The sequence below is a fragment of the Pseudopodoces humilis genome, chromosome 1, assembly GCF_049639895.1.
Source record: "Pseudopodoces humilis isolate 2021_Gansu_Grassland_sample_001 chromosome 1, ASM4963989v1, whole genome shotgun sequence".
NCBI classification, from domain to species: Eukaryota; Metazoa; Chordata; class Aves; order Passeriformes; family Paridae; genus Pseudopodoces; species Pseudopodoces humilis.
The window spans coordinates 58745285-58757080 of NC_142200.1; the positions used below are offsets into that span (position 1 = coordinate 58745285).

General features: G+C 42.0%; 1 protein-coding gene across 6 annotated transcripts in view; it reads right to left on the reverse strand.

Annotated features, from left to right (window-relative positions):
* MBP (myelin basic protein) overlaps positions 1–5440 on the reverse strand; it is a 110739-nt gene extending 105299 nt beyond the window's left edge. The window contains exon 1 of one of the 6 annotated variants that reach the window (XM_088052984.1): positions 5100–5440. The gene's annotated coding sequence lies outside the window, so the exon portion shown is untranslated. Of the gene's footprint in view, positions 1–4160; positions 4347–4681; positions 4909–5099 lie in introns of those variants that run through there. The other 5 variants (XM_088052954.1, XM_014254920.2, XM_088052962.1 and 2 more) reach the window with 5 other exon arrangements.
* Positions 5441–11796: the final 6356 nt, after the last annotated feature.

The window sequence follows — 11796 nt, forward strand, 5'->3', positions numbered from 1 at the left end:
CCAAGCAACAGAACTGGGATTTCACAGTTACTGCAAATGATGCAAGAAGCCTCATAGGAATTATCTCACTCTATATTAACTAGAGCGCTCTACTTATTTTTAACAGAGCATTTTGAGAAGCATAAAGCTTCTTTCAGAATACGAAAGCCCAAAAACATTGAAATCTGAATACTGTTGTCAGGGGCTGTTTAAGTGTCTACTATTTAGAAATTCTTTAGCTATTAGTAAAGGATTATGAATCCTTTAAAGAAAATAGTAGTAAGCTGCGTGTCAACCTCTATAAGAAAAAGTTAAACCCAGGAAAATCAACCTTTTACAGAAGGGTCAGTCTCTGGAAATATCTCAAGTAAGAAGATGAGGTATAGAAAATTGATCAGAGTGACTGATACATTTCCCAAACATCTAAGAAAAGTGTTTTAAAAAACCCAAAGGCCAGACTCTGAAAACGACTGGCAAAGCAAGAAAATATGAGTACAATTTTGTCTTTAAAAAAGTTAGTAGGATTGTTAATCATAAACATAACATAAAAAATTATTTAACACTATATCCAAAAGCTCACGTGACACATGGGTTCAAAAACACATTTGATACATGTAGTGATTAGACGGAAGACATTTCTTCATGTGCTACTAATACAAGAAAACAAAAAGTGAAATAAACCTAGAAAATCCATACTCATCTGAATGAAATTATTAATCAAGGAAAATCTAAAACTGATTGTGACATAGCCTTTATTTAATGCCACTGAATATATAAGATTAGGCACTATACTATCTCTCTAGGGAAATGCTATCACTGAAGTTTTGTGCAACTCTTTCCAACCACAGCTTAGCATAACTTAGAATATTTTGTCTAAATTCTCGCATTTGCAAAACCCTTAGAGAACTACGTTTCAATTGTGCATGTTAACTTAGGGCTTAGTCAGCACCAGCATATTGTGCTCCTTTTGCTCCAGCACAGCACTCACAGGTTGTCTCCTCAGGCTGAGAACAACCTGCCTGCGCTACGGCTGAGGCTACAGTAAAACAGCTCTAATGTCATCTCCACTGCAGCCAGACACTGCCTTGGGCAACTGGATTGGTCTCTCAGATGCCAATTTGTTCATTTTATATTGATTATTTAATTAGGCACAAATCAAGCACTCTGTGCAGAAGGCTGGACGCCCTGGAAAATGGATATTAACACAAGAAATATTCAAATACAGTACTAGAGCCTAGAGTTATCTGTCTGAAATTCCAGTTGTACAAGTGATTTGAGCAGTCAAGCTCTAAAGCATGTCCTTTTTCTGATTATTCTTCCACTGGCTACTAACTTCTCTTTAATACATATAAATTCAGGCTTCCTCAGAAATTACAATGTCCCACTGACTTTTTTTTGGAAGCCTCTAACAATTCTGGACACCTCTCCATCTTCAACAGAGTCTTTTAAAAAATCCAGAAGAATTCCTGTTTTATCAAAGACTACCAGGTGTCTGTATTAAAAACAGCAGTTCCTGACCTGCTGCTCTTCATCACTGCCGTGCTTTGTTTAAGAGCCTCACCTTAGGAATCACAGGTAAGTTTCAACTTGTGTTGAAATTTTTCTTGCCTGAAAGAAAAATTATTCAGGCAATTAAATACCACACTGATAAGGACATAGCACACTGACAGGATGGAGCACTTTACCAATGATCCAGAAGAGTCTGCTGTCCTTTAATCCACGGCAGAGGTTATACTTTAAACCTGTATGCAAGATCAGAGTCTTAGACTGCAAACCTTCCAGCCTTCTCCTCATTAAACACTGGTTATGATTCTAGTGTTTTAGCAAAAAATTATTAGATTTCATCCACATTAGTCCAATAACAATGCTGACTGTCAAAAACTGTTATGTTCTCACATAAATTAAATTAATTTAGTTCTGGTAAGTAAAATTTGAGCCAAATGGCCCAGGTTCTAATAGATGAGCACCAATGTATTTTCACAGCTCTCCCTTCTGGCAGGTAAGAAGCTAACAGAAAACAGTAGCATTTGAAAACTGAACAACTTCTGGTACTTATGCTTCAAGTAAGTATGAGATGTATATTTCAGCTCATTTGGCCTTCTCTCAACAGTTTATAATGTGTTTCTTCTGTCACAAAAATCATGTAGCAGAGCAATTAGAGCCTAAATTGTATGTTCTATTTGATGGAATAAATAACCAAAGTGGCTATTTCAACCATATGGGTAATTTATGTCAAGTACTGAATAAACCCTCACAAAAAGAACAAACAAGAAATTTTTGGATACACAACAGCAGGGACACTCTGTAATTAGGGTAATGGTGGGATGAGGCTGTTCTCTTGCCTCATCCCACCATTACCACTCCATGTACCTTGATTTGTAATCTAACACACCAGTAACACTCATCTTCTCAGTTTCAGAACTGGAAAGAATTGGATGCATGTCCCAGTTATGCTATCAATTTGTGGGGTGACCAATGTCATCTTGGTTGCTCTCAAGAGTTGAAAACAGATATAATCCTGCTCTACATGTGCAGGATACTCTGAGTTGATGATTTCCAGAATTCTGACAAGCTTGTCTTTAATGAGGATGTAAGGCTCTAAGTGTCATATGGGAGCTGGTCTATATCATGAGAAACAAGTCCCAATGTAAGAACAATTCTGTCATGAAATTTTTCATAAATGCACAAATTTAATCAATTATAAATATTAAACTATTTTTAAGTAACATGCTCCAATTTCTATCATTAAGAGTCTGAGGTGAGCTAAAGTTTATCTCAGCTGTGACTGTAACATTCACTGCCTTACTCATATTAACTGTTGTGATAGAACAGAGGCTTTGAAAGTCCATGAACATTCTTCAGCAGTGCAGAATGGCATAAACTCAATTTCCATTCTTAATTCTCTACTTACAAATCCAGTGAAGCTGACTATACATTGTATTCATGGCTGTCTCCAACTCAGTGAAAATTAATTTGAATCCATTTCATTAAGGTGCCATTCTTTGCCTTTTTATTTTCATTATAAATATCAAGCTTTGTTTTAAATGTATTATCTCAGAGCCTAATGCATGAACACCACTTGGAAAATTAATATCCCTCAATATGACTCCTTTGCATGGGCCTTTGCAAACAAGAACTTGCCCTCTGACCATCTTATCAGTGATTAATAACGTCTGTAGAATGCTTCATCTGGTTACTTATGTCCTCGGAGACCAAAAAAAATTCTGTATAGGATCAAAGAACAAACTTCGTGTTGGTCAAGAGCAAAGGCAACACTTCTACCCACGGCTTGAGCCACAGCTGCCTGGAAGAGAGTATCCTAGGGAAGCATCAGTGCAAGCTTTTCCTTTCCTGGTCCTCTCTAGGCTCTTACCAGTAGAGACTTGGGTATAGCCTGGTATGTCATTTGTAATGTTCTCACTGCTGTTCTTTAGAATGATTCAGAATGCAATCCATGACAGTCAGAGCCGATGTAACCCACAATCCATGATGCTCAAGAGCTTTGATGGACTCATACCAGTTATTACTAACTGCTTTAAGACCATTTAAAGATTTTAGAGAACTGTTTCCTACTTGACTGCCAAGAGTAATCAAATCATTAACGTAAACCAAGACTGTTCTCTTACTCTGCTATTATTTACCTTGACTGACAGGGAGCACTTCATCATCCTTCCAGCCACGTATTTCAAGCCTCTATACACAATCACCCACACTCTACAGGTTAACTTGTTTGTATCTGTGAACTGGCAGTACTCCACACCAACAAAACTGTTGTATTAGTCTCAGCTCTTTAAAAACGATTAGTGGATACAACAGAAGTAAAACAGTGCAATATACATGCTATGACTCCTGATCACTTGAGACTAAATTCTGGTTCAAATGAAGAGAGGGAAAACTTCAGTTTCTCCACAAGAATTCGTTATTTTCCCGGTGTCTTCATATTATTTCAATCAACTTTACTTCAAACGCAGCATCTGATATACTTACTGAAGGGTAAAGGCGCTGCACACAGGAAATACTATCAGGATGGACCTACTTAACATTACAAAAATACATGTTTACATTCTTCCCAAGGCAAATCATGCAGCGATTTTTAAAACGTCCCCACAAGCCTACGACGGCACTAAAACTACAGCCTTTTCTATATCGCCACAGCTCATCACACACGGAGACACAGTTACCTCAAACAGCGCCAAACCCTCCCCAGCAAGCGCAGGCATCGGAAGCAACTTGGAGCCGAGCCGAGCGGGTGAGGTTGGAGCAGGTGGCGGGTCCCGGGGCGCTTGACAGGAGCGAGGTCCCAGCGGCCCCGTGCACACCTTCCCCAGGGAAACTTAAGGAAATCCCTGCAAGAGCCGCTGGGTGCCCGGCCGAGCAGGGGGCAGCGGTGGCATCGCGGCGAGGACAGCGCCTGTCCCGCTCCTCAGCTCTCCGCCAGCGCCTGTCCTACGCCTTGGCCCCGTGAAGTGGGGGGGGAGGCGGGTGTCAACAAAACAAATAAAAGGAGAAGTTGTCAGTTTCGGTGAAAGGCTCTGGGCACGGCCGCGATGTGAAACCGGAAGGCACGGCGCGGACTCCGGGCCTCCCGCCCGCTTATGTAAGGCACGGCCACCCCGACGGAGGGGGACCCCCGCGCCCCTCGCTGACACCTCCGGAGTGCCCTCCCCGCCCTCCCCGCACCGCTCGCCCGCTCCGCAGGTACCTGTCCGGCGGGCGGGATCCCTCCCTGGAGGGAGCCCGGGGCCACCTACCGCTGCCACCTGCCCCAGGTGTCCCGCAAGCCCTCCGCCGAGCCCCCGCGGCCGCCCGGCCGAGAAGGACGGGACGCGGGCTCGCACGGCCAAGAGGAAGAGAAAGAAGCAGAAAGGCTGCCCGCCCTCCGCCGCCCGGGGGTAGCCGCTCGCTCTGTCGCCTCCTTCCCCGGAGCACAACAACAACAACAAACACGGCGGAGCGGAGCGCAGCGTGCGGGGCGGGCACAGCCCCGGAGCCGCCGCTGGTGGGGAGGCCCCGGCTGCCCCTCTCCCCTCCCCTCCGCCAAGCCGCCCGGAGAGAAGGAAAAAAAAAAATCCCTCTAAAAATAATAATAATAAAAAATGAGTTAGTAAATCACAACGCACCCGGCGTATCCTCCTGGGCTGCGGCGCTCCGGGGGCTGCGTGCAGCGGGCGGGGGCAGCCAAGGTGCGAAGGGGCAGCGCACACTCACCCGCCGCCCACCGGGAGCGGCGGTGAGGGGAGAGGCAAGGATGGAGCAGGAAGGGGGAACCTCGCAGGGATGAAGCGGGAAGGGGGAACCTCGCAGGGATGAAGCAGGAAGCGGGAACCTCGCTCCGCTCCGCGCTCAGGAGCGCGAGTGGGTCCCTCCCGCCGCCACACAGCCGCGCCTCCTCCGGCGGGCGAGCCTGCAGCGGCCCCCGCTCTGTGTCGGTGCCGTGTGCCTCGTTCCCCTACTCCTTCCTGACGCCAGCCCTCCCCTCGGAAGGCCGGCGGCTGTCCCCCGGTACCTGGGCGGGAGGTGCGCCCGGCAGCCGCGCCCCGCCGCCCGCCCGCCCCGGGCCAAGCAGGAAGGAGCAGCGGGCGAGGCGGGCGGGGAAGGGCAGGGAAGGACAGGGACCCCGGGGGCCAAGGAAGGACGGGAACCCGTTACCCCCACGGGGCTCCAGCTGACAAGGAGACACGAGTGGCTCTGGGGCACTGGGAGCTGCGTTTGGCACGGCCTCAGCCAGGCGAGCGCTGGGAAGGAAGCTCCTGCCCGCCCGCCCGGGGCTGGCTGCCCTCCCGCGCCCGCCCGCTCGCCTGACTCCCGTAACTTCCCGTACTGGGATCCCCGTAAATCTGATTCCCCGGGGGTGGCGGGAGGAGTAGGCAAAGAGACCTGCGGCTGTAGACTCAAAAATCACAGACTCGCAACAGAGACCGGGGATCGCCGTGCTCTGCCTGGTCCGAGGCCCAGGGAGCATCTCGCTGTTCCAAGGGGAATCCCACGCTGTACGATGGGCACCCTGGAGCCCAAGACGCGGTGTCACCTTAGCGCTAAGCACAGACAAACTTCAGCCACCTCCGTGGAACGAAGCTCCAGAGCACGACCCCCGGGGGCTGGGATGTTTGGAGTTCACAGGGATGAGAAAGCGCCTTTTGCGTTTCATCCAGCTTTTGGCGGAAGTTCACTTGGTTGAATACTTTAGGCAGTGTTTCCATTTAGTTCAAAAATGCACACAACAGTACAAAGTAAATTTGTATATTTTTTTATTTGAAAAGTTCATTGATGATTACTGTATCTGTTGCACCTGCACCGTGTTTAAACCTCTATAAATAGAGACTTACTAAGCTAGCTGTACACCAATTTCTCATTATGTAAACCTTTTTTCTATCTTGCTATTCATCTCCAAAGAGGAAGGAGGTCTTAGAAAAGTATTTTGGGCCAGATTAGAAACTCAGTGTTCTCATGAATAAACGGTTATTTGCATAAATATTTCCATTGTATGAAATGTACATCCTAGCTGCCTAATTCCTTACAGTGCAAAGTGAGAAGTGTACAACATTAGTCTGTATTGAATGTGAAGACTACTGTGCAGATAAAATGCTGGAGTGTGAGTTAGAAAAGGTTTAGAAGGAAGGAAGGTTTGAAGAGGAAATGAAGAGGTGGAATATCACCATTATGAGCAATTCAAAGTCTGACAATTTTATATTAAGGATACATAAAATACTGCTTTGAATCATCTCTTTCCTCACACTTCTTCACTGGGAAAAAGGTATCACTTCTTTTCATAGAAATTTGAGGAAGATACTAAATGAATTTGATACTTCAGTTTTATGTACTTTTAAATAGTAACTTTGGTAAAACTCATGAAAAAAGAAACCAATATTTAGCAACTTTAAGAGACAACACTCAATTTCAGATTTTTTGGGCTGTTATCTCTGTCTTTTCTTGCATAAAAATCTCAAGGAAAATTAGATCCAAAAGTCTTATCTGATCACACCCTCAGAAGACAGATGAACCAATTATGGTAATGAGATTGGAACCCAAATTTTGCATTCTTTCATGTTATCTGTAGTTTTGAGCTAGAATAATTACCCTTTGGGCAGTGGGCCATGTAGAACATCTTTGCATACAGATGTGCTTACAAAATTATACTTTTTATATATATATATGTGTGTTTCTACATACAATTATGCATGCTTGCTCTGTTGAGGCCTAAATGCCCACGAAGGTATGAGAAGACTCACAATTGCAGAGTGTGCATTGTCATACAGTATATGGGAGAATAATTTGAAGAAATTACTGCCCTTGTACAGCTGTGTTAGCTGGCATAGCTGCAACATCTCTCTCTTAGTGTGCTGAACATCTCCTTACTGTTCACTTTATAGTTTCCCCCTGTTGTTCCAGGATTTTTGATGTAAGCAGACGTCAGTATGTTCAATTACAAAGGCAAATTAAACTTCTGTAAAAAACACTAGTGAAAAGCACTGGTAGCTAGAAATGTAGACATTCTTATTTGTCCCTTGTAACTCTGCTACTAATGAATGTCAGCTCCTGGAAACGCTTAATGGTGAAAGAAAGCGTGTATGTACGGCAGCAATGTGCACACATCTACAAAATCGGTATAATTTTGTCTTTTGTTTGCTTCCTTTTGCAGGTAGAAAAGAAAAATGTCATCTTCTTTTTAAATACTCCACGCACTATTTCACCCCTGGTCTTTGGGTCACTGTAAAGAATTCAACCTGAATAAAAGACAGTATGGAAACAAATGACACAGGAAAATTAATTTTCTTTTTTTTTTTTTAATTAACTGTCCATGAAAAAATTGCTTGAGTCAACTATGAAATGTTCTTTTATGCAAATCAGAGAAAGGCAATGGAAAGAGAGCAGAATTGCACAGTATTTCATATGTAGTTTTATACTAGAATTGCCATTTATTTTTCTTAATGAGAAGCAATTGACCTTGTTGGCCAATGGATTAGACTTATTAGGAAAATTATAGTTTGTGTGTGATAGCCTCATAATGGGTAACCAGACCAACGTCATATAAACTCTGAGAAGGATTTAATTAAAATTCATGTAACGCTATTGAGTTAAGATGAAAGAACAGCTATTTGCTTTCAAGAATTGAAAATGGCAAATGGCAAATGTTGTAATGAGGAACCATCACTGAGACAGTGGAGACTGCCAATGCAAGATTAATGATATCAAGCCCTACATGCAGAGGAAACATAATCTAGACCTAATTAGGAACTCATTTGAAATTTTTCATGAATGGGCCATCAGTGAGTTCCAGATGATAATAGTTTCATTTAAGTCTTAGAATCAAATCTTGATTGTAAAGACCTAGGATGTTGCTGTGTTTTCACAAAACCTTCTATTATGTGTAAGTCCTTACAAATAACAACACAATGCTTACCCTATTTTTATGAGCAGCCACACAAGTTCTTGATACTATTTTTCCAAGAAGACTCTGATTCAAGAGCATTGTCTCAGCAGGTATTTGAGTAATGTCAGACTGTTTATATAGGCAAACAGAACACAATTACCTGCAGATGCTGAGAACTGTCACAGACTGAGAGTTATGTGTTAGTAGTCAATGTGTTTCAAAGTTAGACTAGAATTCCTGGTTAGGAATTTTCTATATGGTCAGGGTGGCTAAACTTTAGAAGATCTCTGCCAAATATTTAGAAAAATGGCTTAACACGTGCCCTTCTTCAGCAAATACTTGTGAAAGGGGAAGTTAAAAAGCCATTTAACAGTGGCTTAAGGAGTCTTGAAAAAATTGCAGTTTTACTTTCACAATGAACCTTGAGAATCAGGGTGGTGTTTTGCAGCCACAAAGCGACAAAAGCTCTTCAGAAATCTTGTCAGAACTCAGTTTCTTAGTAGCCATGAGTATTAAGGCATTTGACCTCATATTGCTTTGTATATATACATTATAAAGAAAATCTTTCTACTGGTAAATTATGATTACCTGCTGGATGAATCAGCAGTGGATGAATGACAATATAATAGATATTTACAATCCTTGCAAATATGGCATACCCTTGCCTGAATGAAAAAGAAAAGCAATCATTTACAGAAATACTGGCATTTAAAGATCTGAGTGATTGCATTTTAGAGAAAAAAATAGCCTAAAAGTGATCAAACAAGGATTTTTGTTCCAAATTGTTGACCTAAATATTTGTCTTCAGATTCTAAAGCACTGTTAAAGAGGTTAGCATTATTTTCATGACACCACCAATGTCTTGTTTTCAGGAAAACATTGAAAAGTAGTTGTAGTAGCACGACCATGAAGATGACCATAGCAGGCTTTCAAACTAATTTTCTCCATTTTCTATTTCTTTTGTCTCTGTCTAATCCTTGCCTCTGATAACCCAATTTTCTGTGAAACTGATCATCTTGTAAGTTATTTCAAACACATCTCATGTGCTGCTGCAATATAGGTCAAGGAAGTCCTATGATAAAAGGAGTTTATACTCTTCTTTTTCTTCTAACATGAACATTCTAGCTAATGGAAAAAGTTCACCAAAAATATTTGATGTGTTCAAGTGCTGTTAAGAACATTACCATGTTTCTTCTTTTCACTTAATCAGTAGAGAAAACATGCCTGCTGTGTACAGTTAATTTACAAATTAATGAGCAGAAAACAAGCCTCTTCACTTAAACAAATTAAGGTATCTGTATTCTCAGTACTAATTTACATGTGCATGCACACAAACATATACATAAATTAGGTCCATTTCTATCTCTGTTTCTTTAAGCCATGACAGAGTGTTTTAAAGGTTCCTGTGGGCAGATGGAAAGTTAGCTTCAAGAGAGACGGAAATTAATATGTACAGGACTACCTACTATGAACCTCTGTTCCTCCCACCTTCCCTTTTTTACTTATTACACCTTGGTCTTACATTGCGTGTGCTTCAGAACTGGGACTTCTCTTTGGGATGACCAGCACAACACTCCCTCTATTTCAGTATAGATGCTTTCAAAAGTGCTCAAACAGTCCTCAGCTCAGTGCCAGGGGAAGTTCTGCCCATCTGTTTCTCCATCCATTCTCTCAGTCCTTTATCTGCAGTGTGTTGAAGTATTAGTTTGTTTCTAATGCCAGTTATGCAGCCATTCGGAGAAGTCATCTTTATTCCGGAGATGTGAAATACCTAACTTCATGTCACACTGAACTTGGAAACAAATGTAACAGGCAGGGCTGTCCAGCTCAAAGTCCTTTTACTTCTTGTCATGAAAGAAAAGAAAGAGGAATAATGCTTTTGTTCAGCCTTAAAAATGAAGATTTACAAGTCCCCCAAGTGAGAGATTTCAAAAGGGGTAATTGGAAAAGAAACCAGGCTTAGACCATAGAGACAGATTCAGTGTACTTACTAATAAAAATGATCACCTGGCACCTACAATGAAATAACTTTTTTTACTCTTTGTAAAATCATAAGATTCTGACATTTGATCTTCCAAGTAAATTTTTGTAGGGGAAATAAAGGGACTATTGAAACACATGATAAAAAGTAATGACAATAGGATTTTGTTTACTGTGGCACAATCCTTGAAGTGAAAACCTGTTAAAAGCTAAAATTTGTATTACACGCAATGTGTGACCACCTAGCTCTTGAATTCAGTGCAATTTTGAGAGTAAATCACAGAATGTAGATGTGTCTCTGCAAGAGAATCTAATGTGTGCTGAGATCAGTTTTACACTAAGTAAAACATACTCCTTAACACTCAAACATGACAGCCATCATTACAATTTCTCCTGCTGCAAAAGAGAGAAGCTGTAGTCACTGTGTGGGCAGACATCTACAAAGCTCTGCTTTATTGCTATTCAATGCCTTTCCAACAAGAGGAAGTCAGCCAGCCTCACACATAAAACTTACTCCAGAGTGCCTCAGCACAGCTGCAGCAGTATCAGCAGAGAAAGAGCAGAAAACAGTTTTGATAGTTGAACTGGGGCCGTCCCCTTCACACTACCAAAAACAATCCCTTACTACAAAAAAAAAAAAAAATTGAATTTGCAGCTGGGGGTTAGCTTTGTAGGAGAGGAAATCATGCCATTTTTCAGGTTTGCTATTGCATAACCTAGAGGGATCTGAAACCAAGCAGTTTTCAGTACAAATCTATGCAAAGTGTACAATTACAGGGCATGTAGTTGCTTGCACTGCTTTCTGTTTTCCCCACTGGGAAATACTTTTCTCTTTCATACATGGCACTGTGCTAACCACTCTCTTTTCTTTCAGTTTAGCAGATTAAATATCTAGTGCAGTATACATAAGAAAGAATTTTATCAACTATGCTTACAGTGCTTGTTAATGGGCTGCACATAACTTTGTTCTGCTACCAACTTTAGCTGGAGTTGTCAATGTATAACGTTCCCTCCCCCTAGTTCTACGTTTGCAAAGTGGTCAAGTTAGCCAACTGAAGGTGAAGGAAACAACAGGAACAGAAGGATATTATTTGCACCTGTGAAGTTTGTTTCTAGAAAGGAGGATGCAGTATCCTTGCAAGGTGTTGTGTCACTGCAATGGAAGAGGTCTAGAAAACATGGATGTCAGTAGGATTTTTAACAATTAGCACAGTAGTATCCCAATTTGTGCTGGAGAATGCCTGTTCTTGGTGATCTCTTCTGACTGTCAGGTGTGGATTGACTTATGCTATGGGGTAAGCAAACAGTCAATTATAAAATGTGAGGCTTTCAGTAGCACTTCATTCCTTTACTGTGTGTGCTGCACTGCATTGCTTAATACTAGAGTTTAGGTGAATCAAACTTTAATCAGAAAAGTGCTTCAGATATATGCACCTAATAACCAAAAATAAAAGATTAACCAAAAT